This window comes from Centroberyx affinis, unplaced genomic scaffold (assembly GCF_046629955.1).
Source record: "Centroberyx affinis isolate AG114_WGS23_722 - 3 ecotype Tasmania unplaced genomic scaffold, CSIRO-AGI_Caff_v1 ptg005502l_1, whole genome shotgun sequence".
NCBI lineage: Eukaryota > Metazoa > Chordata > Actinopteri > Beryciformes > Berycidae > Centroberyx > Centroberyx affinis.
In genome coordinates, this window is record NW_027282760.1 from 16,248 (window position 1) to 31,026 (window position 14,779).

Genomic DNA, 14,779 nt, shown 5'->3' on the forward strand with positions numbered 1-14,779 from the left:
CACATACACATATTACATACACTGTAAAAAAACAACAAAAAAAACATCAAATAAAGCAGACGTGTAAGACGTGGATGTATACACACACACACAAAATTCCATCCCTACAGGCAGACATCCAAACAGATCGCAGTCAGGCTTTAGACCTTCGCTCAAGGCAAACAAAGCAAACTGTCATATAACACACACCGACCCAGACACAGAGCGGGGGGAATCGGGTCTATGGACCAAACAAACAGTAGGCCCCATTACATCAATATCCTCCCACACACCCAACCTCCATGTCTCATTTACCCCTGAGCAAGATTGCATTTACTCCTTCTCAACAGCGTTTTAGTCAAGGGAACCTGAGGAAAATAAGCATTTGTGTCCAATTTGAAAACCATTAAGGGGACTAATTCATGACTGGCACACAAGCAGATATTGGTGAAATGAATGAAAGAAAAAAAGAATGAATGAAGCTGTTACACCCCAAGGCAAATATACCTTCCATTGGGAGAGCACAGTGTTTAGACTGTAAAAGATGGAACGTAACTTGTATCAAAGCGATAGCAACTGCAGCACCGGCTTGAAATGGAATAGATGTGAACTGCATGGTTAGCGAGTGCAATCCAGTCACACTGAGCGAGGTCCAATCAGTCCATGCCATTTAGCATGAAGTGACCCTCTTTCTGTTCAAACACAATGAACACTGCATGTGTGTGTGCGTGCATGCGTAATCTCCATGGCAATCTGCTGGACCAGGGTCACTCTAACCAGCCAAAGTCTAACAGCTTTCCATAGCGCGCGCGCGCGCACACACACACACACACACACACACACACACACACACACACACACACACACGCATTCAATTTCCATTTCATTTTCCTATCCAGTGCTTTGTCAAACTACTCAACCTAGAGAGCCACAATTTCCTTTCTGCCTCGGTGCCATTTAGCCCACTTTATCAGGAAATAGTGCAGAAAAACTGCTTGGTTTGTTAGAGCTAAAGTGTCTACTGTACTGTAATGCATTCACACACTGTATGTGTACTTTCCATATCCGGTATGGATGGGTGTGTCTGTCTTTCTGTGTATGTCTATGTATCTCTATATGTGTTTATTGGTGTGTGTACGTGTATTTACAGTTATGGCTGGACATACTTGCCCATGGCTATTTGCATGTATGATTGTATACATAAAAGATGGTTTGGAATGGATGCACGCTGATAAATTAGATTGTGGGTCAGTTCCTCTATGTGTTTGTCTTCTTCTTCTTGAAGTATTTCACTTAAAAGCTCTGTTTTGGATTGGGTCGAGTTATGTCGCTGTATACATATGACTGTATAGGTACTATACCAAGAGACGTGATCACATCACTCCTGGAGCCAGTTGCGTAAAGCTAGTTTAAGACTAGTCTAAGCCTTAGACTGGTCTTAGATTCTCAGGTTGGACTCGGCTAATTAAGACTGTCTGTTACTTAAATATTACAGCTGACTTATTTTGAGGTAGGAAAGTTAGCCACCTTCCCTCTGGCTAATCTTGAGTTAGAACTTTGTTGCTATGGCAACGAGTCGGCCTAACTGTCAGAGCGGGAAGTTTAAATACTGAAGCTGTTTCATAAAAGATGGAAAATCTTTGTTTTTTGGGAAGAGCCTGAAGAAGAGAGAGATACTTTAGAGACAGCCGATTAGAGATCTACAGCAACCAAGAAGTAGTAGGAACTGGTAGATATAAGTGTCTATAGCAAGTTTGACTTAAGGGAACATTTAAGTCTAAGACCAGGTCTATCTTTATGCAACTGGTACCTGTTTTAGCCTCTTTTACTGATTACTTTTAAGGCTCTTCATGGCCTCTCTCCCCGCTATATCTCTGACCTCTTAGTACCGCACGCGCCGGTACGTACTTTGAGATCCTCGGGCAGAGCAGAGGTCTTCTGTCCGTTCCAGAGTCCAGGCTGAAAACTAAAGGGGACAGAGCGTTCGCAGTCAGGGCCCCGAGGCTCTGGAACAATCTGCCTGAGGAAATCAGGTCGGCTGAGTCAGTGATCTCCTTTAAGTCCCTTCTTAAAACATACTTTTATCGGAGAGCCTTTCCTGATTTTACTTGAGTTTTAATTTCCTTTGAACTGTCCTTTATTTCCTTTAAAAAAAAATGTTTCTTTTCCTATTCTTTCCTTTTCCTACACTGTATTGGTTTTTCTACACCAAATTGTTTTTATCTGCTTTCTTTTAAAACCTGATGATTTTATGACTGTTTTATTTTGCTGCCTTTGTGAAGCACTTTGCAACGTGGATTTTGAAAAGTGCTCTATAAATAAAGATTATCATTATTATTATGATATAGATGCAGACTGCAGGTGGTTTATCTATCCAGCGCACCTGAAAAGTTGTGCTGCTGCATTGGACAAAGTGCTAATGTGGGCAAGAACATCACAAAACACTTTGAAGTTTCAGCTGGATTGGGGTCAGTTAGTTCGCTCTCGCCTGGTGATTTACAAGCAGTGCGGCGTGGCAAATGAGCTTATGATCACTCATATTTTCCACATGTCGGGATCCTGCCTGCCAGCTGTTTGTACATGCTATCCCTCCTCCCTTGACCATATTAGGCTTGCTGTGACTTTTCTGAGCAAAATCAATTGGCACACCCCAGATTTTTCTCTTTTAATTTCCCCTCCGAAGTAACGCGCCGCACCGTAAAGGGTCCACAAGAGCTGCTCCCATCCGGCGGAGGCGTTACATGATGTCAGCTCAGTCTGTCAGTATGCCTGATAATCCATTTTTGACAAGGATGTTGCGATCCGAGCTATCTGCCACTCTTTCTGCTGTCTGAATTGATGATGACAAGCAAATTTTACTTACTGATATCGAGAAAAATCCTTATGATTATCATGATATTGATTTCAACCATATCGCCCAGCCCTAATTTTAAATCTTATTTTCTTTTCTTCCTCTTCATGTGTGAAGAATGAATGATTGTGTATTGTGGTCTCTTGTTGTTTATGATTGATTGATTGATTGATTGATTGATTGCTCCCATGTTAAATGGGTTACTGTGGCATGGAAACATCTTACTCCTTTCTTTTCTTTCCTTTTTTTCTTTCTTTCTTTTTTTTCCCCCTTTTATTTAACCAGGCAAGTCAATTAAGAACAAATTTGCAATGATGGCCTGGCAAGAGGCAAGATGCCTCTTGATGGGGAACTGGAGGAAAGTGGAGAAAATAATAAACTAAACTAATAATAATGATGATATAATAATAGACAAAAATAATACAAAATAATAAAATTAAAAAAATAAACCGTAACTTTTGGTTTTCACTGTTGGTCTAGCATTATGTGTGAGGGTGAGTTTGCGCAGTTCGTTTTTTGGAACAAACTCATAAAACACTTTACCTTATGGCCAATATCTGGGTCAGTCTGCACATACAAACATGCATTTCTCCCTCCCTCTCTCTCTCTCTCTCTCTCTCTCTCTCTCTCTCTCGCTCTCTCTCTCTCTCTCTCTCTCTCTCTCTCTCTCCATCTCCATCCCAGCTCCAGTCGTTCCTGCAAGTCAACGTGTCCCAGGTGCGGGTGGACGAGTGTCCCGGGTCGGACTGCACCGGCGCCGGCGGCTGCACCAACGTCCTGAACGTGCGGGACGTCCCCACCGTGGTGGACTGCGGGACCATGAGCCTGGTGTCGGTGACGGTGGAGTCCACGGCGGCGTGCTCCTGCCCGGGGCGAGAGCACTCCCACCAGCCCTGCGCCGCCTATCCCAGAAACCCCTGCTTCAACGGCGGCGTGTGTGTGGACACTCAGAACGGCTATAGGTGAGTGTATGATACTGTTTTCCAGGTCCGATTTCAGTTCTGATATTACAGTTACCAATCAAAAAAATGTATATTATCACCCCCTCTAAATGTCAGAAGACGTTTAAAAACTATGATTATCCCAATTCTTTTTCTCTGAGTTGATGCAGGCATGCCCTGAGGTACCCAACCTCTAAAATATACTTTCTTCGGGTGGAAATATTCCCACCGCTTTGATTTGATCAAGCAAAAAAAAAAAAAAAGACGAACATCGGCGGTCAGCGTTATTTAGTTTCCCCGATTGTTGTTGAACTGAGTTATCCTGATTTTTGAAAATAAGAGAGGATCCAGCGATTTCTGAGGATGCAATTGAAAAGTAAGTGTTACAAATCACTGCTCCCAGGGAGTAATAAGTAAGGTAATATTACTTTTGAATTGTGTAATTTGGAAAGAGTCGATAGTAATGTAAAATAAGATTAAGTTAAGACATAAACCCAGCCTGACACGGCCCGAGCGAGCGAGCTCTCGATGAGTTTGGGTATCAAGGTAGTCTAAAAAACTCAATAATTAAGTGAATGCAAATGTATAAATAAATGAACAGAGTGATGCAATACTCTGAAACTGTTTACGTAGACACGCCGGAGTGTTGCTGCACGCGTTATTATTGAAATTATGCCCCCGGTTTGCTTCCCACTGAAAGATGATCTTGACAAACTGAGATACATGCAACACACACATACAATCTTCAAGAGAGTGTTTTCCCCAGTTAAGAGTCTGTGTATGAATCTAACCCCACCTTCATCTGAGTCTATTGATTTATTATTTGTAACTGAATCACAAAAATGCCACTACGGTTCAGGAGACCAGCTGGTTCTTAGGGGACAGAGGGAGTCATGGGAATTTGCTAAAGAGCCGGGCTCTTGGAGCGATAGCCGGGTGCAAAGGCTAATTTCGGACATGATTGCGCGGAGGAATGTGCTATGTGTGTGTGTGTGTGTGTGTGTGTGTGTACGTGCATTAATGCGTGTGTGTGTGTGTTTTCCCAGATCGGAGTTGAAGCCGTGTAAGGACCTCATTTAACATTACAGCCTATTCCGTTTCATCTCTAATTGCACGGCCTCTCTCTCTCTCTCTCTCTCTCTCTCTCTCTCAGTCTAAGTTCTTTGATGCTGTAGTGTCGGCCCGCAGCGGTTAAATTTGGAGAGAATTACTTTAACCTTTGTCTTTCTTCCCGCGCCTGTGTGGGACGGTGGCTATTTGAGCTGCCCTGTTAGCCCGGCAATGGAAGCCTCATTATAAAGGTATGAAAGCCAATGAGCCCTCTGGGTCTCTCCTCTGCAAAACGGTGTTATAAAGAGCTGGTTTTTGTCTATTGGTACTTCCCTGGCTCAACTGATCTCCCCCTTTGCTCCATGCAGGGTTTAATCTGAATCTTTTAGAAAAAACACGAGGAATCGAGTTATGCAGCGAGAAGGTCTGGAACAGGTGCCGGACGAAAACAAACAGAAAGAAAAGTCAATGAAAGTGAAAAAAAGATAGCCGCATACATTATTGATGTTCCCTTAGTGGTTTATTCATCAGTGTCTTGACCTTGGCTGGTCTTTATCCTGCCCCATGGAGTTTAAACATTTCTCTGTAAACCAGTGGGTGTGTGAGCATGTGCTGGACGGTCCTCATGGTGAAATGAAGCATCCGATTTTTTTTACAAAAAGTGAGTTGCGTTTGGGTTATGAATGCAGAAGAAAACACCGAGACATCTCCTTGCCCAACTTTGTTCGCCAAATGACATGTGAGAGGAAATCATACATATTTGAGAAGCTTGGAATTAAATTTCATACGAGAGAGAGTGTGTGTGTCAGGGGCGTCCCGGTGGCTCGGTGGCCTAAGACGCAATATCTATATAGATATTCAGCTTTTTTTTGCTGGAGTCTGATCAGGGACGGACTGGGACAAGAAAATGGCCCTGGACTTTTTGACCCAGACCTGGCCCACATCCAGCCTGCGAATATTCCACCATCCCCACCCCATTGATGCATACATGAATACAGCAAGACTTAGTGTCACTGCTCAGTGAGTAGTAGTGAGTAGTTAGTATTACATACTGTTTGTCACCAGCAGACCATCACTGTGAGGAGACCACAACATTGAGCATTTAGTGCATCATGATAAAGGGCTATATTTGAAAAGGCGATATAATCTATATCAAAACAGATGAAATCAGTCAGGGATATTTAAATTAACCAACACCAGATAACAATAAATTCTAATAAACTATAACGTTGTCTAATAAACTACAAACAATTAAAAGGTGGAGTAAAAGGATGGACATGTAGAGAGAGGCACTGAGCCTCTTGATGCTGTTCCACCTGCAGTGGAAATGTTGGTGCTGCACTGCTGAGAAGGTCGGCCATTTTTGTGCATTTTGATGCCTGAGCTTCACGGGGCTTTATTTTTTCTCTCTTTTTGTTTTTTGGAAGGATTCCTTTCCGTTTTATTACGTTTTACTGCTGTGTGATCACACTGATCAGCTCATCTGACGCTCCGCTCGAGAGGGGTGGAGGCACAGCTCACTCACCTGTCTCTCTCTTTCTCGCACACTCACTGCTCTCTCTCGCGCTTACTCACCTGTCTCTCTCTCACTCTCTCTCGCACACTCACTGCTCTCTCTCGCGCTTACTCACCTGTCTCTCTCTCTCTCTCTCTCGCACACTCACCGCTCTCTCTCGTGCTTACTCACCTGTCTCTCTCTCTCTCTCTCTCACACACTCACTGTTCTCTCTCACGCTTACTCACCTGTCTCTCTCTCTCTCTCTCTCTCGCACACTCAGCGCTCTCTCTCGCGCTCACTCACCTGTCTCTCTCTCTCACTCTGTGTCGCACACTCACCGCTCTCTCTCTTGCTCACTCACCTGTCTCTCTCTCGCACACTCACTGCTCTCTCTCTCGCTCACTCACCGCTCTCACATGCTCACTCACCTGTCTCTCACTCTCTCTTGCACACTCACTGCTCTCTCTCTCGCACACTCACCGCTCTCTCTCGCTCACTCACTGCTCTCTCACGCTCACTCACCTGTCTCTCTCACTCTCTCTTGCACACTCGCCGCTCTCTCTCTCGCACACTCACCGCTCTCTCTCGCGCTCACTCACCTGTCTCTCTCTCTCACTCTGTGTCGCTCACTCACCACTCACCTCTCTCTCTCTCTCGCTCACTCACCTATCTCTCTCTCTCTCGCACACTCACCGCTCTCTCTCGCGCTCACTCACCTGTCTCTCTCTCGCTCACTCACCAGTCTCTCTCTCTCACTCTGTCGCTCACTCACCGCTCTCTCTCTCGCTCACTCACCTGTCTCTCTCTCTCACTCACCTGTCTCTCTCTCTCACTCTCTCTCTCGCTCACTCACCGCTCTCTCTCTCTCTCGCTCACTCACCTGTCTCTGTCTCTCTCGCTCACTCACCTGTCTCTCTCTCTCTCTCGCTCACTCACCTGTCTCTCTCTCACTCTCTCTCTCACTCACTCACCGCTCTCTCCGTCTCGCTCACTCACCTGTCTCTCTCTCTCTCGCTCACTCACCTGTCTTTCTCTCTCTCTCACTCTCTCGCTCACTCACCACTCTTTCGCTCACTCACCGCTCTCTCTCTCTCTCTCGCTCACTCACCTGTCTCTCTTTCTCACTCTCTCTCTCGCTCACTCACCGCTCTCTCCGTCTCGCTCACTCACCGCTCTCTCCGTCTCGCTCACTCACCTGTCTCTCTCTCTCTCGCTCACTCACCTGTCTTTCTCTCTCTCTCACTCTCTCGCTCACTCACCACTCTTTCGCTCACTCACCGCTCTCTCTCTCTCTCTCGCTCACTCACCTGTCTCTCTCTCTCTCGCTCACTCACCTGTCTTTCTCTCTCTCTCACTCTCTCGCTCACTCACCACTCTTTCGCTCACTCACCGCTCTCTCTCTCTCTCGCTCACTCACCTGTCTCTCTCTCTCACACTCTCTCTTGCTCACTCACCTGTCTCTCTCTCGCACTCTCTCTCTCTCACTCACTCACCGCTCTCTCCGTCTCACTCACTCACCTGTCCCTCTCTCTCACACTCTCTCTCGCTCACTCACCTGTCTCTCTCTCGCACTCTCTCTCTCTCTCTCACACTCACTCACCGCTCTCTCTCTCTCGCTCACTCACCTGTCTCTCTCTCGCTCACACAACGCTCTCTCTCTCTCGCTCACTCACCTCTCTCTCTCTCTCTCTCTCTCTGTATAACTGTAAAAATAAAAAAGGGGGAAAGAGGGGGTGAAAATACAGGAGAAATCCGGGAAAAAACGGGAGAGTTGACAGGTCTGTATATAGGAATGAATGATAGAAGTGTATGACATATATAACTTTATTTATGTAGCACTTTTCTTAACAACAAAGTGCTTAGGCAGCAAAGAAGCAAAGAAACAATAAACTAACAGGCAAAATAAAAGAAAATGGATGTAGCTGTACGAAGGTGGTGCCCGGTCCCCTTTTATTGCTAACCTAGACTTTGGAACTGATAGAAGAGTTTGTTCTGAACATAAGGGGTTAAGAGTTCAGAGATGTAGGTTTGGGATGTAGGGCCATTTACTGCCTTATAGGTAATCAATAAAATCTTAAAATGTATTCTAAAAGCAATCGGAAGCCAATGGAGGGACGCTAACATGGTGGTAATGTGGTCTCTTCTCTTGGTTCCAGTTACAAGCCTATAGCAGCTGCATTTTGAACCAACTGCAGACAATGAAGTGCAGAATGTATGATTCCAATAATCCAGACAGGATGAAATAAAAGCATGAATAACTTTCTCAAAGTCAGGGGCAGACAGAAATATTTCTTAGCTGATAAAAACATGACCCAATAACCCCTTGTACTTGAGTTTCGAAATTCAGATTGGAATCAAAGATGATTCCCAAGTTTCTGGTAGAGCATTTGATGCTGGTTTCCATGCTGCCAAGATTCTCATCAATCTCTAGTGTCGGGGAAGGGGGGGGGGCAAACAAAGCATAGTAACAAACATAGTAAATAATGCAGGTGCTAGTTCTGCTGCTCTTATCTCCTGCCTGCAATGCAGAAGAGAGGTGTGAAATTAAAATCTGAATGAAGTTTTTTTTCCACATTTTCACCTTCCATTCGATCTGTCAATATTTATTTGTGAAAACTCAATTTCACATGCAAAGAGGCAATTCACGGGCGAAAATGGCGAGGGGAAATTTCACATGTTCACATATGAAAACAAACATGTGTCCAAGAAGCACATGTGCTTTGAATGCACATGTGGGTTTTCATATGTAAGGGTCTGCAGGGGGGGTCGGAGGTCAGGGTCTCAGATCAGCACCTGGCTGTGGAGCTGGTAGGGATCCAGCGTTTCACTCAAGGACTCTTCAGCAGGATGGATGCTCGCTGACACTGGTGGCTTTAAAAGTCCTTGAAGTCTTTGAAGATTGAAGTGCCATGCAGATTTTTGGATGCCATGTAGATTTTCTGTAAATTCCTGCTTAAAACCAACAAAACAGCTCAAGTGGACGTCTACTTGTTTTTTTTGTTTTTTTTCTGCACTTATCGTGAATGAGCAGTGCGCTCGTGTATGCCATTTTAAGAGGTGGAGAGGTGGGGGGAGAGGGTGGAAGAGAAAGAGGGAATAAGGAGGAAATTAAAGGAGCAAGCATAACGCCAAAGCATATGCTTTTGAGACTGCGTTGAAGAGATGAAGTCAAGGTGCCTGGGGTGCTGTGTGTGTTTGCGTGTGTGTGTGTGTGTGTGTGTGTGTGTGTGTGTGTGTGAGTGTGTGTGTAGTCTTGGGGCAAACTCTCTCTCTGTCTCGAATGATGGTGGTGATTAAAAATGCGCAGGAAATGAACACATCAAAACAAGCGACCTGCCCAGTGCTACCAAAGGAAGCTTTTTTTTATTTAATACGAACGCAGCCGGTGTTCTAATATCCCCCTAAAACCGCCTAGCTGTTAATTTTAACTCCCAGGTCTTATTACATTGATTTTGCTCATTTATAGTAATGTATGTTGCTTCTTGCTGGTGTGTTGTTGCTGTAGATGAGGATTAATTAAAATAAAATGAAGCTGTAATGAATATTTTTAATCATTCTAGAGGGAAATTTTGGACCCCGGACTGTGTTAAAGAATATTACAGCTGTTTTTATTCCTGAACATACATCTTCATCTAGTGGAGATATTATAAGTATAAAGTTTCAAATTTGAACGGGGAAGTTGGCAAACAGCACAGGTTTTCATCCACTAGTTTGGAGGTTAAAAAAGAAAATACATGAAATACCTGAAAGCCCAAGAGTATAAGAATGTGAGGTCTCTCCTTCACATCATCTATTCAGCTGTAGAGGCAGTGTGAGCTCAATAAGGCTGCGTTCACACCAAGCTTAGTTCAGAGTGGTTTATTTGTGTTGTGTAGTGGAAGCTTCATCTTCATGACCAGAACTGGTTTCGTTCAAACTGAACATTTATTCTCCAACATGCTGCAGTTTTACAGAAAGGGGAGAAACAGCGGACCTTGCATCCGACATCTTGAACACACACACAGGCGACAAAGCATAGGGCAGCTATTTCCTTGAAACTTCAAAATAAAAGCATCTCTGTCTGTAGCTTGAAACAAGGTATTTCAAAGTAAATAAATCCATCGTAACATTGAATAATTAACATTACCAAGTTTCTCATGAAATGTCACATTTACTGTAAATATTATAACTGTAAATACTGTAAATAGTACATCTTTTACATTTCTTGATATACAGTTTACACTAAACATTATTGCCTTATTTAATGACTTAAATCAAACAATTCACAACAATTTGAACTCTGCAGCGCTTCCTCCTTTAGTTTGGTTTGTTTGGCCAGATGAGATGCCATTCAAACTCCGCTGGCACCGAATAACGGCAATTAGACACCTGAAAATGCATCTCGGTCCTCTTCCAAGAGAACTGTGATGCGGTTCATTAGGAGTGAGAACGTAATCTGAACCAATTATAGGAAACCAAAACACAAGGGTTTATGGGTATAAGGAAAACAGCCAGCAGCCCCTCACACTGGGAAAGCTGAGCATAACAAAAGGGCAAACTGCAGTCTGGACTGATGCTCATATTCCAGCCATTTCCTCATGTGTTCATAACTGTATGAACACCAGAGAAGGGAAATTACAGCAAAGAGCGCAGACAAGTCATCCATGCTTCGTTAAAGTTACAGGGACTGGAATCAAATAGTCTTTACTCCCCCCACATGTACTTTTTAAAGATACAATCGCAATTATGCCAAATTCTTGGGTATGTTCAGTCATTATCTTCACACTAGAAAGGCTAATGGCTCCAAAAATCACTTGGAAAAGTGTGAATGCAGCAGTCAACTCCAGAGTTATTGGCACCCTTCATGAAAATGAGCAAGAATGACTCACACTGAGTCATATTTTGGGCTCAAACTTATGGGGGAGCCGTATACTTTTATTTTAACACAATCATTTTTCAAATGCAAAACTTTTATTGGGTAGTACCATTTTTTTGGCACCCCTACGATTAATATTTGGTGAAGCCTCCGCTGGAGAGGAGAACAGCACTTGAGCCTCTATCTGTAATGTCTGACAAGGTTGGAGAACAGTTTTGGAAGGATCTTGGACCACTTCTCCATGGAGAACATTTCAACTTCCTCGATATTCGTAGGTTTGTGCTTGTGGACTGCCCCCTTCAATTCAGATCACAGGGTTTCAATAGGGTTCAAGTCTGGAGACTGAGATGGCCATTGCAAAACACTGATTTTGTGGTCATTGGGGTCACTGGTCCACATTCACGAAACGTGCGTATGATCAGATTTGATCTTATAGTGCAGTGGTTCTCAACCTTTTCATATCAAGGACCCCTAATTTAGTCCACTTTTGGGCCCCAGACCCCCATTTGATGAGAGTTTGTCTCTCAAACCCAAATCTGAGAATGTTTTTATTGTCAGATATGATTTTGTCCAGAATTCCATGACTATCTGTATTGTAGGTAGAGAGATAACAGAGAAACTATGATCAAAATAGTAATTCTTCTACATTCTCTAATTGTGTTAACTTGTTGTAAATTAAATAATGCTGAAGTTTAACAATTCATCAGTTTGCTGGGGACCCCCTGGAACCCCCTCAAGGACCCCTGGTGGCCCCTGGACCCCACGTGGAGAACCACTGTTATAATGTACTTACGAACATTTCCATCAACATTTTGGCATTTATCATTTTTTTTCATACCTGAATTTGTTCTTTGGTACTGAAGAGGTTTCTACTTAGAAAGGTTTAGACTTAATGCACTTTAAGTAATTACAGACCTCATATTAACAACCGTGTGTTTCAGTCCATTTGTAAGCCAACTGATAATAACCAAATTAACAAAACTAGGCCTATATGAACAAATTCATTGGGAATTATATTCAATTGGAAACATGTTTAGCTGATTGATTAAAGTGATTAATTATGGTATAAATACCCACAAGCACACAGCCAAATCCGACAATGGCACATTTGCTGTTATTGGAGCGGCCTTGAGAACCATAATACATCAAATTCCCATATTCTGCAGTAGAACAGACTCAAATAAAGACAGATTTCCATGCTATTGCATCCAAACGCATTCCCATATTCAAATCGCAAGCAGTTCCACTCCATAAACATTCAATTAATCTGTGAGGCCAACCTAAACCTCCTACATGTGGATTCCCCGCTGGCCAGGAGGGAGCGGCGACTGGTCGGTGCTGCAGAACAGCAGGGTGCTCAGGGTGCTGCTGGAGACGCACGGTGCACTGGACTGAATGGAAGTTAAATTAACCAGAGTCCCGAGGTGAACTAGTTCGTCTCTGTAGGTGAAGGTCAGTTTACAGTACAATGATTTATGATCGCCCGATACACATCGCGACAAAGTCACCAACATTCCATCATCGCTCAACTTTGATTTTGGACGCTGTCACTCATAAAAAGTATAAACACTAGAGCGATTATAGAACGCATCACAGAGGTTCAGTCATTTGCTCTCATCTTGTTACTTTACTTTGTTACTATAGTTCTAAATAGCAACTAGTTACTTTACTAAGTTAGTCTTTATTAAAAGTAACTTGTCGAGTGCTTTCAAGTTAACCGCTTAAAAACTCGACCTTTATGTCTTCTGGTGATGTTCTCACTATCAGGCTATAGAAATCATCAGCGAGTACACTGCTGCTATCTACTTATCTGTTATCTACTTAACAAGCAGCTTTCATTTATTCGGAGTCCGGTCGTCTTTATGGTAAACTAGTATGATCACAGAGGCAGCCTCGATTAGTCATGTCTGGTCTAAAAAATAAACAGCGTATAGCGCTCACAACACATTGGCAAGTGCTTTCAGTTCTCAGATGTAACAGGTAACAATAATGTTCTTCCCCCTTTTCTTCCATCAGTTCTGTAACCAAATCTATTTTCTTAATTGCACTAATTGAAAATTTAACCATTTGAAAGGAAAATAATAATAATACAGTTTGCAAACCAGTGTACAGAATAGCCTAATGTACCTACATGTTATGTAACTGCTTTTGCAATGTTATTTTTCACTCTTTCTTTTTAATTAAGAAGTTTCATTCAAGTAAATCTATTGTCTTTATCCAGGTCTAGATAAATAGCACAAATTGTCTCCTCAGTGTACGTTTTATTCTACAGTCTATTACAAAAGAACAGTCTTCCAGAGCTGTTGATTACCGTTTAATTTGAGCTCAGAGAATGAATCGACGTTAGGATAAGAGAGTTCCATAATGTTGTCATGACAACTGAGCCAGCGACGGGGTCAAAGTTCAATCCAATTTAAGTCTCAGCGATGGGCTCAACGACCATCGCAACGATGACAGATCGCCTGTCGCTGGAAGAATAAACAACATGTCACTGCGACTGACGATAGAATATGATCATCACCGGTGGTGACGATCATGAATCGCTGTACTGTAAACTGACCTTGATAGAGGTTCTTGACCACATGGCTAATGACAAACCTGACCGGCCCTCAGACCCTCAGCAGCAGGCTGGAAGGTCGTTGGATGATCCTGGACACCGCAGGAAGAAAGCTCCTGTCCAGAGCTACAGTCAAAACCAACATTATTATTATATAGCCTAAGGTGTGGACTTACCACCTGATGGAGATGCTGCTTGAATTAAACCAGTGTCCAACTCTGCTGACGGACACCTGACAGCGCAGTCTCTCCTATTGTTCCCCCAGTCCTTACACACAGCGCCCTGCCCTCCACCTGTAGCTAATAACCTCTGTCTATTTCGATATGTATAGCCTATATTTTTCTTCTCTCGTTCCCGACAACAACACTTCTATTTCAGAGTTTGAGTTTTTCTTCTTTGGTCTCTTTACCATTCTCCACCATTCCAGTAGTGCTTTCCGTTTACACATGACCCTTCAGTCAGAAGGCCTTTTGAGGAGTTGCCAGGGTGTCTACCTGTCAGCATTACCATCCGATTTACGAACAAGTGGCCTTCATCAGCAGATACACCGGGGGTACACCAAAGTCCAGAGTCTGCACATGTTTCACGAATCCTGCGTTGGTTTTTCGTAGGCATGTTTCTTAAGAACAAAAGTAAGAAAAATGTAAGAAAAGTTTCATGAATGAGGCCTATTGTCTTGTTGAAAGGTCCATCTATGGCCAAACTACATGTATTTTTGATAAGAATAATTTGTATTGGACTGAAAGTAAGCAGTTTCCCCAAATGTTTGAGCAGAAAATTTGAATCATGCGGATTGTTTATTTCATACAGTCGTTTTTGCTCATCTTCATAAAGGGTGTGAATAATTCTGGAGTTGCCTGTATATGATTATGCACATGCCCTCGGAACAAGAGTGAGATGACAATGATGAAGACTTCAGTGTGAAGGGGGGGGAAGCGGGGTTAAGACAGGAAATGACAGGAAAAAGAGACAACAGTTGACACATCGCGCCGCCGTCACTCCAGGGAAGACTCCGCAGCGTGAGGCAAATGCACGAGGCAGATGGTAA